At 43.0% G+C, this 17,594-nt stretch overlaps 1 pseudogene; it reads left to right on the top strand.

Annotated features, from left to right (window-relative positions):
- The first annotated feature begins 7,597 nt into the window (after nt 1-7,597).
- The window catches only part of LOC121336184, a 70,438-nt pseudogene continuing 60,441 nt past the window's right edge, over nt 7,598-17,594 (top strand).

Raw genomic sequence — 17,594 nt, forward strand, 5'->3', positions numbered from 1 at the left:
TACTGCGAAGCAGAGAAATGGAAATAAGTGGCAGTGTTTCAATTCTTCCAGAAATTGTGCTTTTAAAAATATTTTTAGAATGCAGTCTATTAAAAATACATTAAGTAATCAAAAATACATACATTTTTAAAGGAATACTTTAGTACAGATCATTATTTCAATTTCAGAATAATTCATTTGAGAAATTTTTCTAATTAATGTAACATTCATTTTTAATTGCCAAAAGATTAGATGGATTCATCTCTCTTTTGCTGCATAAGTTTAAACAAACTGCTCTAAACGTCCTTTCTACTTATGGAACGCTATTTTGTCAGTTTATTTTCGAAGAAAAACATAGTTCTTTTGTTTTTGCAGGAAAAATAATAAATTAACTCTGTGGTAAAGATACCAACAGAACTGGACAATTAATCTGGTTTTTATTAAGGGTAAATCTTATTCTCTTGTGCCATGATTAACAGGAAAAGTTCTCAGGAAACAAACTAGGAGGAGCGGTGAAGAGAATCCCTTACTACATTTTTGCCAAATACTACTTAATTCCATTCTCAGAAAAGATTTTACTGTTAAAACAGAGGCAGAATAATTTAAAACCAGCATGTGGGAGCCCTGGAACATGCCGCATGTTACTCTGCTTAAAATTGTTTACAAAATTGATGCACAAATGTTGATCCCACAGCAGTCCCTCCAGCCTTTCCAATTTCACAAGTAACTGTTAAATAACTGAGGAAACAGAACTGGTGATCAGCCCACAAGGTTAAAAAAATAGAATTGCCTCTGTCTATATTTCCCCTCCTCTCCTGTGACCGTGTTCAAAGCTATCTCCTGAAAAACACAGATTTGTCCTGAAACACATACGTGTTCTGAAAAACACAGATTTCCTCGAGGGAATGAGTCATCCCTTGGAATTTGAGTTGTTCATACAGGGAGCTATGTGCGTGCAAGCCAGTCTGGCTACAGAACCACCACACACTTGGTTCTTTGGCATAATACTCGGGGCACTCCTGGCGCCAGGGCCTTACCCCAGCAGTGCTTGCGTTTGGAATTCAGTCCCCTGGAGCACGGCAGACCTTTGGCCCACCACAGGGATCTGCCAGCCATGACACTGGCCAGTCCTGGTCCAGCTTTGTCCCTGCTGAGCTCCGAGGATCCTCAGTGCCCCTGAACCACGCAGAACCCAGGCTGCACAAACCAGCTGGGTGTTCCTGTGGTCCAGGGGCTTTTCCAGATGCCTTCTGTCCCTTTGTGGTCACCAGAACTGATGCCTTGAGAAGGCTGACCCAAAACAGAGGCCAGACTGAGTTAAAGAATAAAGAAGGGATTTATTAAAAGGCCTCCATGGATGCGCCTTGGGCAGCACAAGAGCCCAGCCAGGGCTGCACCCAAGGTGAACCAAAATGGTCACAAAATGGATTCCCAGTCAGGGGGTCTCTCAATGTGATCAGTTCTGCTCCATTTGCATATTGGAGTTCATAGTCCAATTCCAGCTCCAGCCCATGCAGTCCCATCCTGCTTGTTTTTCTCTCTTCAGCCCACCATTGTTTATGCTCTTGGGCTGAGATTTGGATCATTTGTCCTTGGTCCCCAGCTAGAGAAGGAATTGTTTTGTCTCCCTGCTCTGTGAGGAGAGCTCACCAACCCTTTGTGTGAAGCTCAGAACTGCACACTAAAGCAGCACAGAATCTGAAAAATATAAAAGCTAAAACTTAAGGCATCAGTCACCAGTCTGTTTGACAGTGCTCCCAAGCACCGAGTCCTGTGTTCCCAAAATCAGTCTGCAGCAAACCACACTCACTTGTTTTAATAAGTTAGCTTACAGAAAGCTGACTCAGCAGATTGTTTTGAAAATGAACAAATAAACTGGTTTTAAAGCATTTCAAAATTACAAAAACCTCATATTCTACTTCCAGGGATCCATTTCCAGTCTTGCTTCAGCTCAGTGAGCAAACATAGGGCCTAAGTCATAAATTGCTATTTGTAAAAATTAGAAAAACATATAATTTTATTAGGCATTAAATTAACTACATAGAAAGAATGAGAAAACATTAGGTTGTCTTTGAGTTTTTTTCCCTAATAGTATTGCATTTAAATGAACATGATAATTCTTAGACTTTAATTCAAACAAACCTAATTGTGCATGGATCACTTTGAATATGATAAAATGTAAAGCATACATCAATGGATTTAATATTTACTGCATTACTTAACTGCACTTTAAACTGAAGCAAAAAAATAATTATTTGATGGGTTGCTTTGCTTTATAAATAACAATATCCTAGTCAAAGCTCAAGGGAGACTTTGCTAACAGTAAGCTTTACTGGTTTATGTAATTTTTTAAGACTATTTTAGCTCCTTGTTAATAAAAGAAACAATAGGGCAAGAGACAGTTTAAATTTGTCATGGCAAATAAATATCAGTTCTATATGTACTTGCAGTTAGAGTAAATGTTAATGACCTGAAGGGAAACAACACAAAATGTGTCCACTACTATTTAAAGCATCAGCAAAGGCTAGCATACCAAAATGGAATAATAAATACATTTGAAAGGCAGCAAGTTAACAGACTGCTATTTCCATCATCCCATGGTGATGTGAAAAGCAAGGAATGGAGAGGGCAGCAGCAGTTCATGGCACCTCAGCAAGGTCCAACACAAAAAAAGAAAAAAAAAAGATGCTATTTATATCCACCTAAGATTTCAAAATATTTTTTAATATGAAACTGGAAGTACCCAGATTTTGTGCTAGCTCCACTTAATAAAAATGTGAAATTTGCATTGTTCTATGACAGTGTATTTTAATCTTCCTTTATTCTCTGTCTTTTGAGTCTGATTAAAGTGCACCTCCAAACAAGCAGAAGAATGGAGGGGAGGAGGTCACAGTCCTTAAAATGATGATATTTTCTCTTTTTTAACATGTTCTTTAACAAAAGATCCTGCCTATAACGGCCTGAAATAACCCTGTCTATTGAAAATTGCTCTAATTTGGTTTTCCAAGACAGAAAAGGACTAATAATTACAATTCCATTTTTTTTAGGGCACAGCTTTATTTGATTAAACAATAAAACTGCCTTGTGCAGGTTTTCAGCCCCTGTATTTCATAATCTAGTGGAGAATTCAGAACCTTTTTCACTGAAACTCATTATGAGCACCACCTCGTGTCTCCAGCCTGGCCCAAGCACCGGGCAGAGCAGAGCAGCCCTCAGCTCCCACACCACAGACCTGCCACTGACAACCTTAAATACTCAAGGCAAGGTGTCAACGCTTGCACAGTTAGAATGAGACCATTCCTGAACCATCCCAAAGGAGATGGATTTGCAGGTAGTGTTCCTCTCAGCTTCTCTGGAATGAGCCACAGGCACCACTCCCACCTCGTGACACAGCAGACAAAGCACGGGGATCCCACACATCAGCTGCACCAGCTGGCAAAGCTGCACTAAACCTCTGCTGCCTTGGAAGACGCTCTGCACCAAGACAAGTGTTACTCAATCCCTACTTTCTTCTTTTACTGTGTCTACTCCCTGCTCTAGGTCAGCCTTCACAGGGCATCAAGTTCATCTGCCCAAAGCTGCCAAGGTGACACCACCTGTGCCAGTGCCCTGCTGCTCCAGTTCCTGGGCAGGCACATCCCCAAGGGAAAATTGGGAATGAAAGGCACTTATTCAGCCTCCCATGAACATGCCTGAAGGGAAGCACGATGAATCCTGCACATGGAGAGTTGGGGAAATTATTATTATTGTGCCTTGGATCTACACCAGACCTTATTCTTCAAGCATTCCTCCAGTAACCAGTACAGATTTAAGTTTAAACACCTACACACATTTTAATAAGGTGCATCCCAGATTTAATTCTCTTTTCCTCTACACTTAACTCTGACATTAATGAGAGCTGCATGTGTGGGTACACACAGAACTGACTCCAGGCAGTTTTACAGCTTGATCTTTTTCTTTTTAATGCAATTAGAAAAGCATATTGAAATGCTTAATCTGTGTGTTTGGGAAAAAATGCTTAATGGTGCCTAATTAAGGCATAAAATTTACATTTAGAAAACTAGTATCTAGGCACTGCAATAATCAAAATATTTGCAGAAATCACAATAGATAAAAAAAAATATATTATAAATGGTTTCCTGGCAACTGTTCATGAATCTCTTAGTTTGCTTCAAGTTTGCGGGGGGACAAGGGGGGGTGGCTTGCTTGTTCTTTGAACCAGAGTTTTGGATACACTTCAGTTTATTAACCAAATAAAAAACTATCTGCAGCTGAGTGAACCACAACACTATTTGTCTTTTCAGAAGAAGCAGGCAAGCCTGGAGGCTGTAACTTTCACTCACTTTTTTCCTTGTAAGAAGCCATCTGCAAACAACACACCATATTATCTCTGCCAAATAACTTACTCTCTTTATCCCTTTTCTATTTGAGTGTGTTTTTACTTAGGGCCTTGCTCTGCTAACTGTTACAAGTCTAGAAAACCTTCAGTCCCCACAACACAGCGAAGGCCACTCACATAACACAAGGCATTGCAAATGACTGTTTTACACTATTTAGAATTGTTTTCCTTAATGTTACAGAGATGATGTGGCACGCAACGTGCAATCAGATCTGTTACAAAAAGCCTTTACCACTGACATGAAAAATTAGGTTTTAGGACTAGAATCAGAGAAGGGGAACAAAGGGGAAGAATAATGACTCCTAGAGGTAGGAGAGAAAAGGAATAAAATATTTAATTTGCTTAACTTGATGATCTGCTGTTAAACACCACTTCCTGCTGCATGTCTATTTGACTGGGTATTCATTTTGCTCTTTTGGAGAGAGTTTAGTTTATTCAATCTATTTTGCAGCTTCACAGACGAATCTTTTCCTGAAGTTGGCCCAGAAGCTCAGTTTTTTAAACAGGATGCTGTGCAATTTTTAGAGGCTCCTAACCAATTCCAACATTGGAATTGAAAGAGAAGGCAGAGATCTAGGTAGTAAAGAAAAATTATACTATACCCACATTCCTAAATCCTAAGTTATAAACTCAATCTAAATATAGTGTTGTCGGGTCTGATGTTAAAAATTTTCATAATTTCCTTATCAACTTGCTTTACAAGTTAATATTACTTTTCCTCCAACACCTGTAGCTCTCCAAATACAGTTTCTATGCCATTGTTGTTTTCTTCAACACTAGGAAGCAACATCCTAAAGTCCAATATTTCACACACATACACAGTCTCACTGTGAGCTCACCATCATCAAAGATGGTATTTGCAAAATGCAGCAGGCAGCCTTTTTTTTTCATTGCCAGAAAAAGAATATGGCATTTGGATGTATTTCGGCTCACTACCTGATGTCAGAGTAAGTTCCCAGTTATTCACAGATGTCTGTGGTTCACAGTTGTTTTCAACAGTTATGAATTTTGATGTGCAACTCAGTGAAACAATAGATGAGGGTTCCTACAAGGTTGTGTCTTCATGATGGATTTTTACAGTGCTGTCAGTTATGAAATCCAGTGAACTTACTATGAGATACTGGAAAATCAGAGTAATTTCTAATGATATTTTAAAAACTGCCAGATTTTGGTTTCAAAGATGTTTGAGCACTTGCCACTCCTCACCTCTGCAGATCAAAGGAAGTGTTTCCAAGAATAGCTCTAAACCATCCAAGCATTGCTTTTGTACTGTGATAGCCCTGAACACCCTTTTAGAATCATCACAGAATCCTTAAGGTTGGAAAAGACCTTTCAGGTCATTAAGTCCAACCATCAACCAGCACCATGTTCACCATCTAACCATGTCCCTAAGTGCCATATCCACAAATTTTTTTGCACACTTCCAAGCATTCCAGACTCTACCACTGCCCTGGGCAGCCCATGCAAAGAATTCACAGCCCTCATCACAAGAAAAAAAAAAATTCCTTAATATTCGACCTGAGCCTCCCCTGGCCCAGCCTGAGGCCCTTTCCCCTTGTCCTGTCCCTGTTCCCTGGCAGCACAGCCCAACCCCCCCGGCTGTCCCCTCCTGGCAGGGAGTTGTGCAGAGCCACAAGGTCCCCCTGAGCCTCCTTTTTGCCAGGCTGAGCTCCCCCAGCTGTTGCTCATAAGGCTTGTGCTCCAGACCCTTTTTACAGAGCTTTGGTTGTAAGAAAAAACCAACAGAATTAAAATCAAAATCCAAGAAAATAAAATTTAGGAAACCCACAGACCCATGCCTGCACAAAACCTCCTCCAAATGTTCTCTGCATTTTTGTGTATACACTTGGAAATGTTCAGTAGCTAAGTTTTGACACTTATGAGCCGTTAAGCACAGAGAGCTATTAGTTGTTAAGAAGATGTGGTCACCACAATTTTCCAAGAATTTGGTTCTGGTGCTGTGCAGAGTCTGCAGCAACTGGTGGAGAGACCTGCTGCTCTCAGGTGCTGCCCTGCCATGCACACTGACAATGCCAGCAGTTCTCTGCAGACACCTGGGGCAGGGAGCCCTCAGGCACAGGAAACACTCGGCAGCCACTGCAGCAGCCCAAGGCAGGATTTGAGAGCAGTTCCCCACCACGACCCACCTCCTCACACAGACCCCAGAGCTCCCATGAGGTCAGTAATCCTCACACCGGGTATTCCAGGGGCTCTGCCTTGCCAGCTGGCACATGCAGCTGACCTAGACTAGACTACTGCAGCCACTTGAAAAAGGTACAAGATTTAAGGGGAATAAACAACTAGAATAAAAATACATTTTAAAACCCCACTGGAACACACGCCACCAAACAGACAAAACTCCTTTCCTGTTGTGAAATAAAACATCAAACCATCTTGCAAATTCAGAGGTACAGCAGAAATCTGAACTTGGGTTTCTGTGTCAAAGCACTGCAGGATTTACCCAGTGCACCATCCAGAACTGCAAAAAACATAATTATACTTGCCAAGGTATTTTACAACTCATCCTCCATTTTTTTTTCAAATAGCAGATCCGACTATATTCTAGCTGTGAAGAGTCACACTTTAATGGAATTAATTTTTAAATGGATCTCAAAGTTTAAATTACTCAAAGGTATGAAATTAAGATATAAATAAAACAGAACTCAATTTATCATAACATACCACAACATTTTGATCAAATGTTTGCAAAAAGAAGATGTTGAAATGCCTTTCCACACTACTTTAAACCCAATTTCTGACAACAGCGGCCTAGGACATAGTGAGAGCTGTTACCAGTTCTGTGGTTGTCTTCAGAGGAAGTGACCACCAAAGCCTGTGTTTTACTTCATGCAGAACTGCGTTCAGCAGCTCTGAAAACCAGACAGAAATTAGTATGGACCTGGGTCACATTCCTCCCAGTATCCTCCACCAATTCCATACTGATAGCTGTTCCCACAGGAAAATCCTCTAGGATCATTTGAAGAACAAACCCAGCCCTGTGTCAGCCCCACGTGAAGCCCAGGAGGGGAAGAAGGGACTGATTTGGAAGCTCCTGGGTGCCCTCCGTGGGCCTGGAGCCATTCCCATGTTCCCAAGCAGCAGCAGGATGGTGCCCCATGTGCCCATGGGTGTTCGGGGTGGCCAGGCCGTGGGGCCAGGGCAGGGCTCCCCAACCGCCTTGGATGTGGAACTGGAGCCTGGCAACTGCCAGAACGGCTGATGGAGCTCCAGCAGGTGAGTGGGCGAGGGACAGCTCTCCCTGTGCCGGGCCCAGAGGGGGCCTGGGCCATCCCACGGGGAACTGTTCCCTTTGGGAACAACGAGGCATTCCTGGGAGGCTGTTCTGGAGCCAACAGCAGCTTTGGTGCTGGCCGTGGGGACAGGCCTGGCAGGAAACAGGGGGCTCCTGGCCATGCCAGGGCACACCCATGTCTCCTGCTGTCACCGTCAGGCTGCAGGCTGTGGGCACTAAGGGGGGAGCAGCTCTCATTCCATCACCATGCTGGCTGGAGCAGGTATTGGTGAGAACAACAACTATGGCAATGGAACCCCCAGAACACTGTTTGCCCCAACAGTCGCCTTGGTGACAGAACCCCTGAGTTGTGTTTGTCCCAAGCACCCTCTAGGCTGCCCAGGCACCATGGCAGGTACAGCAGCAGGGTCCTGCTCCTCTCCTTGGGCTCCTGCCCTCCAGGTAACCCCAGGTAGCTCTGCCTGCCAGTATCTCACCCCATCACCCCTCTCTGCTTCCCCCAACAGAGAGGTTCCCTCTCCAGGTGACAGTGGTGAAGGTGCCTGGCGTGAGCTTCCCTTCCCTGGGAGCTGCCTGGGAGCTGCCTTCTGTCCCCAGGCTGCCCCTGTCCTCTGGGCCTGTCCAGCTCCAAACTGGCTCCCACCAGCTGGTCCCAGTCACCACTACCAGGCAGGGGGTCCCAGGGACCCTGGGGCAGGTGGTTCATCTTCCCTCTGTGGTGCATCTTCCCCAGCTGGTGCAGCTGCCCCTCGGGGCTGCTGTTTGTCCCCCTGCCTATGGCTGGGTACAGCAGGTGGTGATGGGGACACTGCTGCCCCACCAGCCAAGAGCTTTGGTCCAGGAAGAGGCCCTTTACCCCTTAGGCTCTAGTGTGTTCCACATCCACCATCAACCTGCCCTGGCTCTACCAGCTGGCACAACTACAATGGAACCTGAAGGTAAGTTTTGGGGGGTGGCAAAGCCCACGCACCAGCAGACAAACTGAGGAAAGCTTCAATCTCTTGTTGTTCCATTTTCAGAAGTGGTGACCACGGACCTGCCTGGAGAGGAACCAGCTGCCACCCCAGAGCCCATTCCTGAGCAGGCAGGGGACAGCACCGACACCCATCTCTTTGCCTGGCCTGAAAGTGTGGTGAGCGAGGACACCAACCTCAACAGCCCCAACAGCCCCACCTTGGATGCTCTCCTGGAAGAACTGTCTGAGTACCTGGAGGACAGCGGCTGCCTTGACAACCAAGCAGAGTTGGCACAGCAAGGGGACAATGAGGACACCATCTTGGCTGCCAATGTCCCCAGCTTGACAGCTGAGGACCTGGATGAGTTCCTTGAATTCTGTGAATGCCTGCTGGAAGATGACCATCCCAAGGAGCCGGTTGTGGAGGCACAGCAAAGGAACAGCCAGGATCCCATCCCTGCCATCCCCAACCTGACCCTCTCTGCCAGCCCACCCACTGCCTCCCAACCCTGCTCACCCCACATGGCCCAGATGGAGGAGGGGGCACTGCAGAGGCAGCCACCAAGTGTCATCACCATCCATGTGAACCCCAAAACCAGGGAGCTGGCAGCAGCCAGGCCAAGAGCTCTGCAGCAGCCAGCACCCCCACGAGCTAAGAGACCTTCCCGCAGGACCATGGCCCAGCCAGCGAGGAAAAGACGACGGCGGTGATGCAGCACCCAGGCCAGAAGACACCCTGAGCCAGTGACCTACACCCAGACCCCCAGCCCTGCCCTCTCCTACACTCCTCATTCCCATTTAACCAGTAAAGACTTGTTTTGCAGCTCATCTGTCTGCCAGGGGTCATATTCACAGTGGGAGGGGGGTGATGCCTAAGGGCAGCCTCTGCCCACCCCATGTGGGGCCAGGCTGGGCTGGAGATGCTGCCATCACTCTGGGAACTGGGCACCTCTGGGGGAAACCACACTCAGAGCACCAAGCAGCAGGACAGGCACCATGGAGTCACCAGGAGCAGGGAGTGCAGTGTGGGGCATGTGCTGAGCTTCCCACTTGGTTTGGCTGTCAGAGAGCAGGGAAGGAGTGACCTGCCCCAGGCAGGGAAACCTTTCCTTGGCAGGGAGTGGATGAGATGGAACACTGTGGGATGGTTCTGTTGGGGATGTTGAAATGCCCCAAGTGCTGCCATAGGGATTTCTCGTTTGCCACAGGGCAATTTCTTATCTCTAAAGGGATAAGAAATTCTTATCTCTAAAGGGATCCTCTCTGCAGGGCATCCTGGCTGGCTCTGTCACCCTGTCAGCGGCCCCCCTTGGCCAGCTCCCCACATTTTCTGTATTGGGCAGGATTTTCTGTGGTACAGAATGTCCCTCCAGCCAGTTCAGGTCAGCTGTCCCAGCCATGCTCCCTCTCCCAGCCTCTTTAGGACATATCTCCCTTTGACAGGGTCTCTGTAAGGGGTATTCAAGGCCAGGTTGGATGGGACTTGGAGCAGCCTGGTCTGGTTGAAAGTTTCCGTGCCATGGCAGAGGTGTTGGAATGAGATGACCTTTAAGGTCCCTTCCATCCCAAACCATTCTGAGTTCTTTGGTAGGCAGGGTGAGAGAGGGAACCGCTTGAGACAATTTCAGAAACTAAATCTTCCACTGACCTGTATTCTGTCACCCCATTTTGCTATAAACAACCTAAATTAAAGGAAGGTACCAAGCAGACAAGAATCATTTGCTGTAGCCAAAGAAAACTGAATCTAACAGCCCATCTGACTTAAAAGAACTGTTTCAAAAAGTTGACTATCTGTTATACCATAGAGACAGGTATAAGGAGTATAAACAAGAGCAAACCATACGCCTACCACTGGATAAATCCAGATTTTGTTTAGAGCTGTTACTGAAGTGGATGTCAAATGATTAAGTAAATAAATAACGTTTCTCACAATAGGAACACGAAATAATCATAATGCTACTGAGAAGAAAGAAAAGCTACTGCTATTTTAGTTGAAAGGGACTTGCAAGTGGTCATTTAGTCCCGCTTGACCTGGCCAATCAAAGTTAAAGTATGTCCTTAAGGCATTATCTAAATGCCTCATGCATGCTGAAGGAAAATAGGCATTTTTTCAAGGAGGGGGAAATGTTCTTCTTGCATTGACCATTGCCCTCTTCCTCACTTCCTTCTATTATGACATTCTGAAACTCAAGAAGGATTCCCAGTCCCTCTCCCAAAGATGACATTTGTGTTTGCAGTGATTAGGAGGGAGCACATGTTAGAGTAAGGGAAAATAAGGTAGGAAACTGTCTAAAATAAATGCTGTAATAATCACTCTTCTCCCCAAAGGTGGGGACAATTCCAAGGTCATACCAGACAACTAATTATCTTTTTAAATCACCACATTTATAACAGAAATCAACTGTCCACAAAGATTACACAGTCTTCTAACATCAGCAAGCTGCTGAAAAAGGCCGTGAGCCTCATGTATCACCTCTGCTCTCCAGCTGGACATTCTGCTTTCTTCTAATCCTTCTTACTGCAGGCACGTTCCTGAGGCAACCAGAGTCACTGCTGCAAAGCACCTGGATGATCCCCACCCAGAAAGCCTACATTCCCAGAAGCTTACAGGCCACAGGATTTAGAGAGTGCTAAAAGAACTGCAGTCCACAGCATCCACAGCAAACTAGTTCCGATGTACAGTTTTCAAACGAATTGTTGGGAATTTGTCTTGCAATGCAGCTGTGAGAAAAATTCTCTTGCAAATGTGCATCTATGATTGGATAGCATATGCTGGAAAAGTACCCATATTTCCTTAGAAAAAGTATCAGCACCAAATTTTATATATTTTAGCAAGAGCTCAGGCTGCATGGTCCAAAATTCACAACCACTCCATGAAATTAAGGATAAGGAGCAGCACACCACTCTCTAGGGCCCCACATGCAAGTTCCCTACTAAAATTGATTAAAATTGATTTTTCTTTTTCTTTTTTGAGTCGACAGACTGAAATAAATCCTGTGCCTCTGCTCCAGACCCTCCCAGGAATTGTCCCTGGCCTTTGCAGGAGAACACCTGAAGTGAGTCCAGGGGCAACCTGCAGCTCCCCACTGAGCAAAGTACAGCTGGAATGCCATTTCACATGCCAGGTCTGAGGCTGGTGACATACTTGGTTCTGAGTTTTAATCAATGGGTTAAGGTATGATGTACAATTAATTTAAAAAAAACCAAACACAGGCCCCAAGAGATAAGCTTAGACCTGAAATTAATTTGTGACCAACAAAACAGTCTCAAATCTACAAGTCCTTCAGAACTAAGACACTGTAAAGGGTTTTTAGAAATTTTTAGACCTCTGCATAAAAGCACATTTTTCCCATTATTATAGCACTGAAAGATCTAGAGCGAGTTTGCACACTATAGGAACACTACTCTCCCTCTCAGGAATGACACACATGGCATCTTTCCAACCTGCCTTGTCTCTTCCCTTCTCCCAAAACCACAAATCACTTATCAAAACACAGCTATGTCCCCAAAGTGCATGTCCCAAACACACTGTGACATCTATTTCACTGCTCTGTTGCTTTCCATGTAGAAAGCATCCAGATATTTTTAGAGGTTTATACTGCCTCTGATGAGAAGTTTATTGGTTTATTGCTTACATCTTAGAGTCTTTCCTAATGAGAGGAAAAAAAAGACCAAAAAAAAAAGGCATTTTAGAGAAATTTTTGCCAGCTGACTGTGATGAACATCAGTCCCTACAGCATTAACAAGGTCAGAGAAGCTCAAGTGGAACTCAAAAGAATCCAAAGTTTCCCTTAGAAATAGAACAGGAGGAACAGTAACTGCAATGAAATAGTGAATGAAAACACCATCTGAAAGCTGTGCACTTTCTACAGACTTTTATTAAATATATCTCTGAATGACCCCAGTGGAGCAGATGTGCTGCACTGAGCATCAGGACCCTGAGAAAACACCATCCCTTCTTATATTATTTGCCATTCCAGCTATCCTTCCTCTTCCCCAGCAGCACAGAAACTAATGCTGTCTATCAGGCACAAAAGAAAATGTGATATGTGATAAAATATTATCACATAGTGCAGATGCCTCCAAAGGTTTCTATTTCTGTTAACATCTGATTGCTCGCTCTTACATGAAATCCTACAATAATGAAAATATTCATTTTCCATTGTTTTTGTCTAGTTTCATCACCATCAATCTTCCTGCCATTTTTGGGAAGGAAAGACAGATTCTGTTCCCAAGTACATTCATCTCATCCCTAATAAAATTCAATCCTGTCTTCATTTAAAATTACACAAGTTTATAGAAGGTCAAGACACAGTGAGCTCCAATTGTTTCCTAAATGAAAACTAATTTTCCAGTTATTGTTCAAAATAAATTATACAGAAGTATAATCAAAGTTAATTGAAGAACACTGCACAGTTTGAGCTCATTAAAAACCCCACAAATGCCAACAGGAAACATACTGTTTGGTACTTTCAGGAAAACAGTGACTTCTTTTACCTTGCAAAAGGCTATTAATCATGTGAGAATTCCTCAAGGTTCAATTAAAAATAGCCACAGCAGCTGTGGCCCATGGCACCTTGGTCACAGCCAGGTCACCAGGAGCTGCAGCGTTCAGAGCTGTGACACATCACATGTGGGTCACACCAGCACAGCCCCCTGACCACACCCCACGAACACCTGCTAAACAAGAACTTCTGGTTCCAAAGTAGCTCATTGGCAAGGCAAGCAAAATATTAAAAAAATATTAAAGTGGGGATTTTCAACTGCAAACCTACCTAAACCTTCAATTTCTTCCTTTGTTACCTTCTCTTCAAATACTCTGTATCATAGCAATGAACTACCTTTGGCCTGAATTTGTAGCAGTTTAATCACCTGTGATGTTGCCTGTGAGATTAAACACAGCTCTCTTCTCCCTGACACCAATTACCCACCTGTTATGTAATGGTTGTGACCTCGGGGACAACAAGGAATCCTTCAAAATCAGCTTCCTGAAAATGGAATGCAGGTTTGGCATTCCATGTATTTCACCACTGACTCTCTCACCACTCAGGGTGATCCCAGTACTCCCAAAAGGAGCCCAGAGAACACAGCCACAGAGTATCAATAGCAAGCACAGCACCACAAACTTTTGTAATGCAGATATGAACCAGTGATCCATGATCTGACCACCACCTATTGTTTGAGCATTATTGCACCTCCTTAGATCTGGGCTTTTAGAGAGGGTTAATGTTTCCCCAGAGTTTTAAACATCAGCACAGATTTCCAGCAGGCCCACACGGCTCTGAGCGTTACACACTGAGCAGAACAATCCCAGTCAAGAGCTCAGGAGCAGTGATGACCAAAGAAAAGCTCAGAATGCATCACAGCCTACCCAACCTCACCCAAGTTCCTACAGCTTTACCAGATCCTGGCGTGCTGCAGGTGTTCCCACACAGTGACTACTCCAAATAAAACCAAGTTTCACAATACAGTGGCCAGAGCTCACCTGTGGTGACAGGTCACAACTGAAGATTGATTCAACCTGATTTCTCAATCCTAAAACTGACACTTTCCAAAACAGAATACCTGAATATAAAAGGAAAACTAAAAGTATAAATCAAAACGTGGTTTCCTTTACAAATATCAAAGTAAAGAAACTCTGTCTTGGAGCAGTCTCTCTCTCTAAGACTTTTTCTAGAAGAACCCTTTTCATAATAAATATGTCATATATAAAATATTGCTTCTGCTGAAAAGCCAATACTTCAAGCCTCTTACCCCCTGCAGTTACCTCCAGCAGTGTAATTAATACTTAATCATGGCTGTGGTATTCATGGGCAATGACACCCAGTGCGCTTTACTGAGATAAAAATAAATTATCTATTCTCTTTCCACATGAAGATCTGCTCTTCCAAATTATTAGGAATTTGACTAACTACATGAACCCAAATACACATATTTGCAAAACTGGGCCTTCGTTTGTATTGATTTTCCTTCATCCACAGGGAATTAAGCCAAGGAAGCAAGCCTGTAAAGTCTGCTTTATGGAACACGGGAAATAAATATGTAATTAAAAGAAAATCAGGTATTCCATACAGCACCAGTTGTTAATGTCAGTTCTGTTACTCAGTACAAACCATATCGATTAACTGCCTTTTACAAACATCTCCAAATTAACATCCAAATTAGCTCATGTCACTAACTTGCACAAAAAAAGGAGCTCTTTGCTTATCCTGCAATTTAAGAACTACCACAGAACACCCAAATAAGGGAGAGGCTTGGAAGCAAAGCCCTTCCTGAACCAAACGGCTGCAGTGACACAGGACACGACGTGGGGTCAGTGCAAACCCCAAAGTGCCTGGCAAGGGAAGGCTTTATCGCTGGCCGGGGGCTGTGGACAAATCGCAAACGGGACGGGACTGCTGAGGAACGTGCCTTGAGCCGTTTTGCTTTCCAGCATCAGTCTCATGGGAAGATGCCATCAGCTCACATCCCAGGTAGCAGACCAAGAACTTAATGTTACAACTTACTTTAAAAGTATTTTGACGAATCACACAAAGCAAAAGCATATTGACAATAGTTCTATCCAACCACCATAAGCACACGTCCCTTTGGTTAAAACAATGCTTGCTTATTTTGAATGAAATACTTGCTTGTAAGCCTTAATGCACAAAGCTCCATTATTCAACTTAGGACTTCCTAATGTCTTGCTAGATATACTTTTCTGCAGCTTAGGGAGTTATTCTAGACAAGCATTAATACACAGACCATTGTTGTATTTGTCCTTACTTTTCTCCTTCTTACATCATTTTTCTGCTGACTTAGCTGATGGCTACTGCTTCGCTCTAATCACAGTTCTACTGTCTCTGAGGCCTGCCTTTTGCAGCTTTCCCAAAACTCTGATTTTATGGATTCCCACAGGCCTGAGTCAGGTGCAGGATTTCCCTTCCTCTGCAGCCTCCCTCACAAGTCTCCCTCAAGGGTATTCCACTTGTCCCAGCCCTGAGGGAAGATTTGCTCTGTGGGCAACACCAATGCTATTCCACTGGCCACACCTAGCTGGAGAAATAACTCTGCTCACCAGGATTTCTGTTCGTTAGTGCTTAAATAGCACACCAGATTTCTTTATGAGAGGCCATAGATGACACAATTTCCAACTGATGAAGGGCAAGGGATACCAAGAAAAATTACTGACCATCACAGTGAAGAAAACTGACACTCACTTAATGACTGAGTTCAGTTTGCAGCAGGCAGTGGGTAGGAAAAAGAAGAAAGAAATGAGAACTTTAATAGCTCACTAAGGAGAAATTGGCATACTACTGAAGTATAAGTAGTCAGAAAAAAACACATGGGAAAAAACCCTCTTAGAAATGCTTTGCAGTGTAATTTGGTCTCACAGCAGTGAATGTAAAAGTGAGTGTTCGTTATATATAAGTGCATGACTTCTGAAATCAAGTGAAAGCCTTTTTTCTACAGTACCTCTTTAATCCTTTTTGGTTTCCGTAATTCTCTGCCATACCTAGCAGTATTTCTCTCAAGTCCTCATGAAACTCAGATAATGCTCCAATGTCTTCTCACAGAGCCCACTGCATAAGGCCATATGGAATATTTAGCAGACTAAAACATTTTTCTAAGGCCATTTAAATTTAAATTACTATGGCCGATAATTCTCAGGCTGAAATAGTACAGGGATACATGAGGAAAACCTTGAGTTCTATGGCAATGAACTGTATATATTGCATTAAAGCCTACACACCAAGTCATGATTAGGTTTCACAGGAAAATTATGCCAGCCAAGAGCAAAACCAGTGAATTCAAGGATTTGTTTTTGTGATACTTAGGGCTCTTGTTCTTTAAAAAAAAAAATAGTTGGTTGTGGCTTTTTTTTCAAATTAATTCTCCTGTACTATGAAATCAGAATATTTTATCCATAGCACAAGAAAACAGACAGGTCAGCCTGACCACAATGGGAATTCTTGTAGAATTCTATGTTGTTCACCAAGTACCCAGACACACCTTTTTTAACGCCCTTCGTGCTTGATCAAAAATACAGAAAAATCAAATGAATGAACAACAGCTTCACACAAGTAATTGCATTTAATTTCATCTAGATGTCATGTAGTAGTTCAAAGATTTTTTTAGAAGTCAGCAAGCTCATGTCCTTGTAGCAAGCTTTATTACTAGAGGTTTATAGTTGTTGAAGTTTTAAAAAGAAGGATTTCTTCTACAGCTAATAAATCAATTTTGATTCAGCACAAAACAAGCTCATACACTCATTCTTCAAAAGCATTTTGGCAGCTCTGTTAGTAAGAACATGTATGTTAATTCCAGTACTTATTCTTTATAAATAATGCTCTAATTTATGCTGGGTTTGCCTTTAAAATACTCATGACACTGTTCTTGCACCATAAAATATTTTTTAATTAGTAAGAGAGTAACTATCAGGCCTAATTTTCTTCCTGTGTTTATTGTATGTTTGCTTTGGGGTTCATTTTTTGCCTTGGTTTTCTTTTTTGGAATTGCTGTTGAAAATTAACACAGTACCTGTCTTTCATCAGTCTGTCAGTTCTTTGAGTTTCACAGTATTTTTAAGAGTACAAAAGCTAAACTATTTTACTGATTAGTGTTCATAGATTCATGTTTCTAGTTTCATCAATAAATCCATGTTTCACAAGTCTTCAAATATTTACACATTTTATTTCTCCCAGTACTTTAAAGACCCCTTTGTTTTGTCAACAGTCTTTTTTTTCCTTGTAGACAGATAAGTAAAATATCTGTATCTTAAATTACTATGTAATATCTCAAATATTCTGCAAGAATATTAGTTGTATCTCTCCTGAGCTCTTACATTAACACCCTGTTTCCCTGAACAGTGTGATAGTATAAAATGACAGGATAAAAACCTTGTCCTCTGTAAAGTTTCTGACTAGCATTAACCACAGAAAACTTGATGTGGGATGTAAAGTATATAGCATCAATCCTATGAAATATAAAAAATTTCATCTTTTATTGAAGAGAGATGGTACTAATCA

This window comes from Onychostruthus taczanowskii, unplaced genomic scaffold (assembly GCF_017590055.1).
Source record: "Onychostruthus taczanowskii isolate IOZ18803 unplaced genomic scaffold, ASM1759005v1 scaffold22, whole genome shotgun sequence".
Classification (NCBI taxonomy): Eukaryota; Metazoa; Chordata; class Aves; order Passeriformes; family Passeridae; genus Onychostruthus; species Onychostruthus taczanowskii.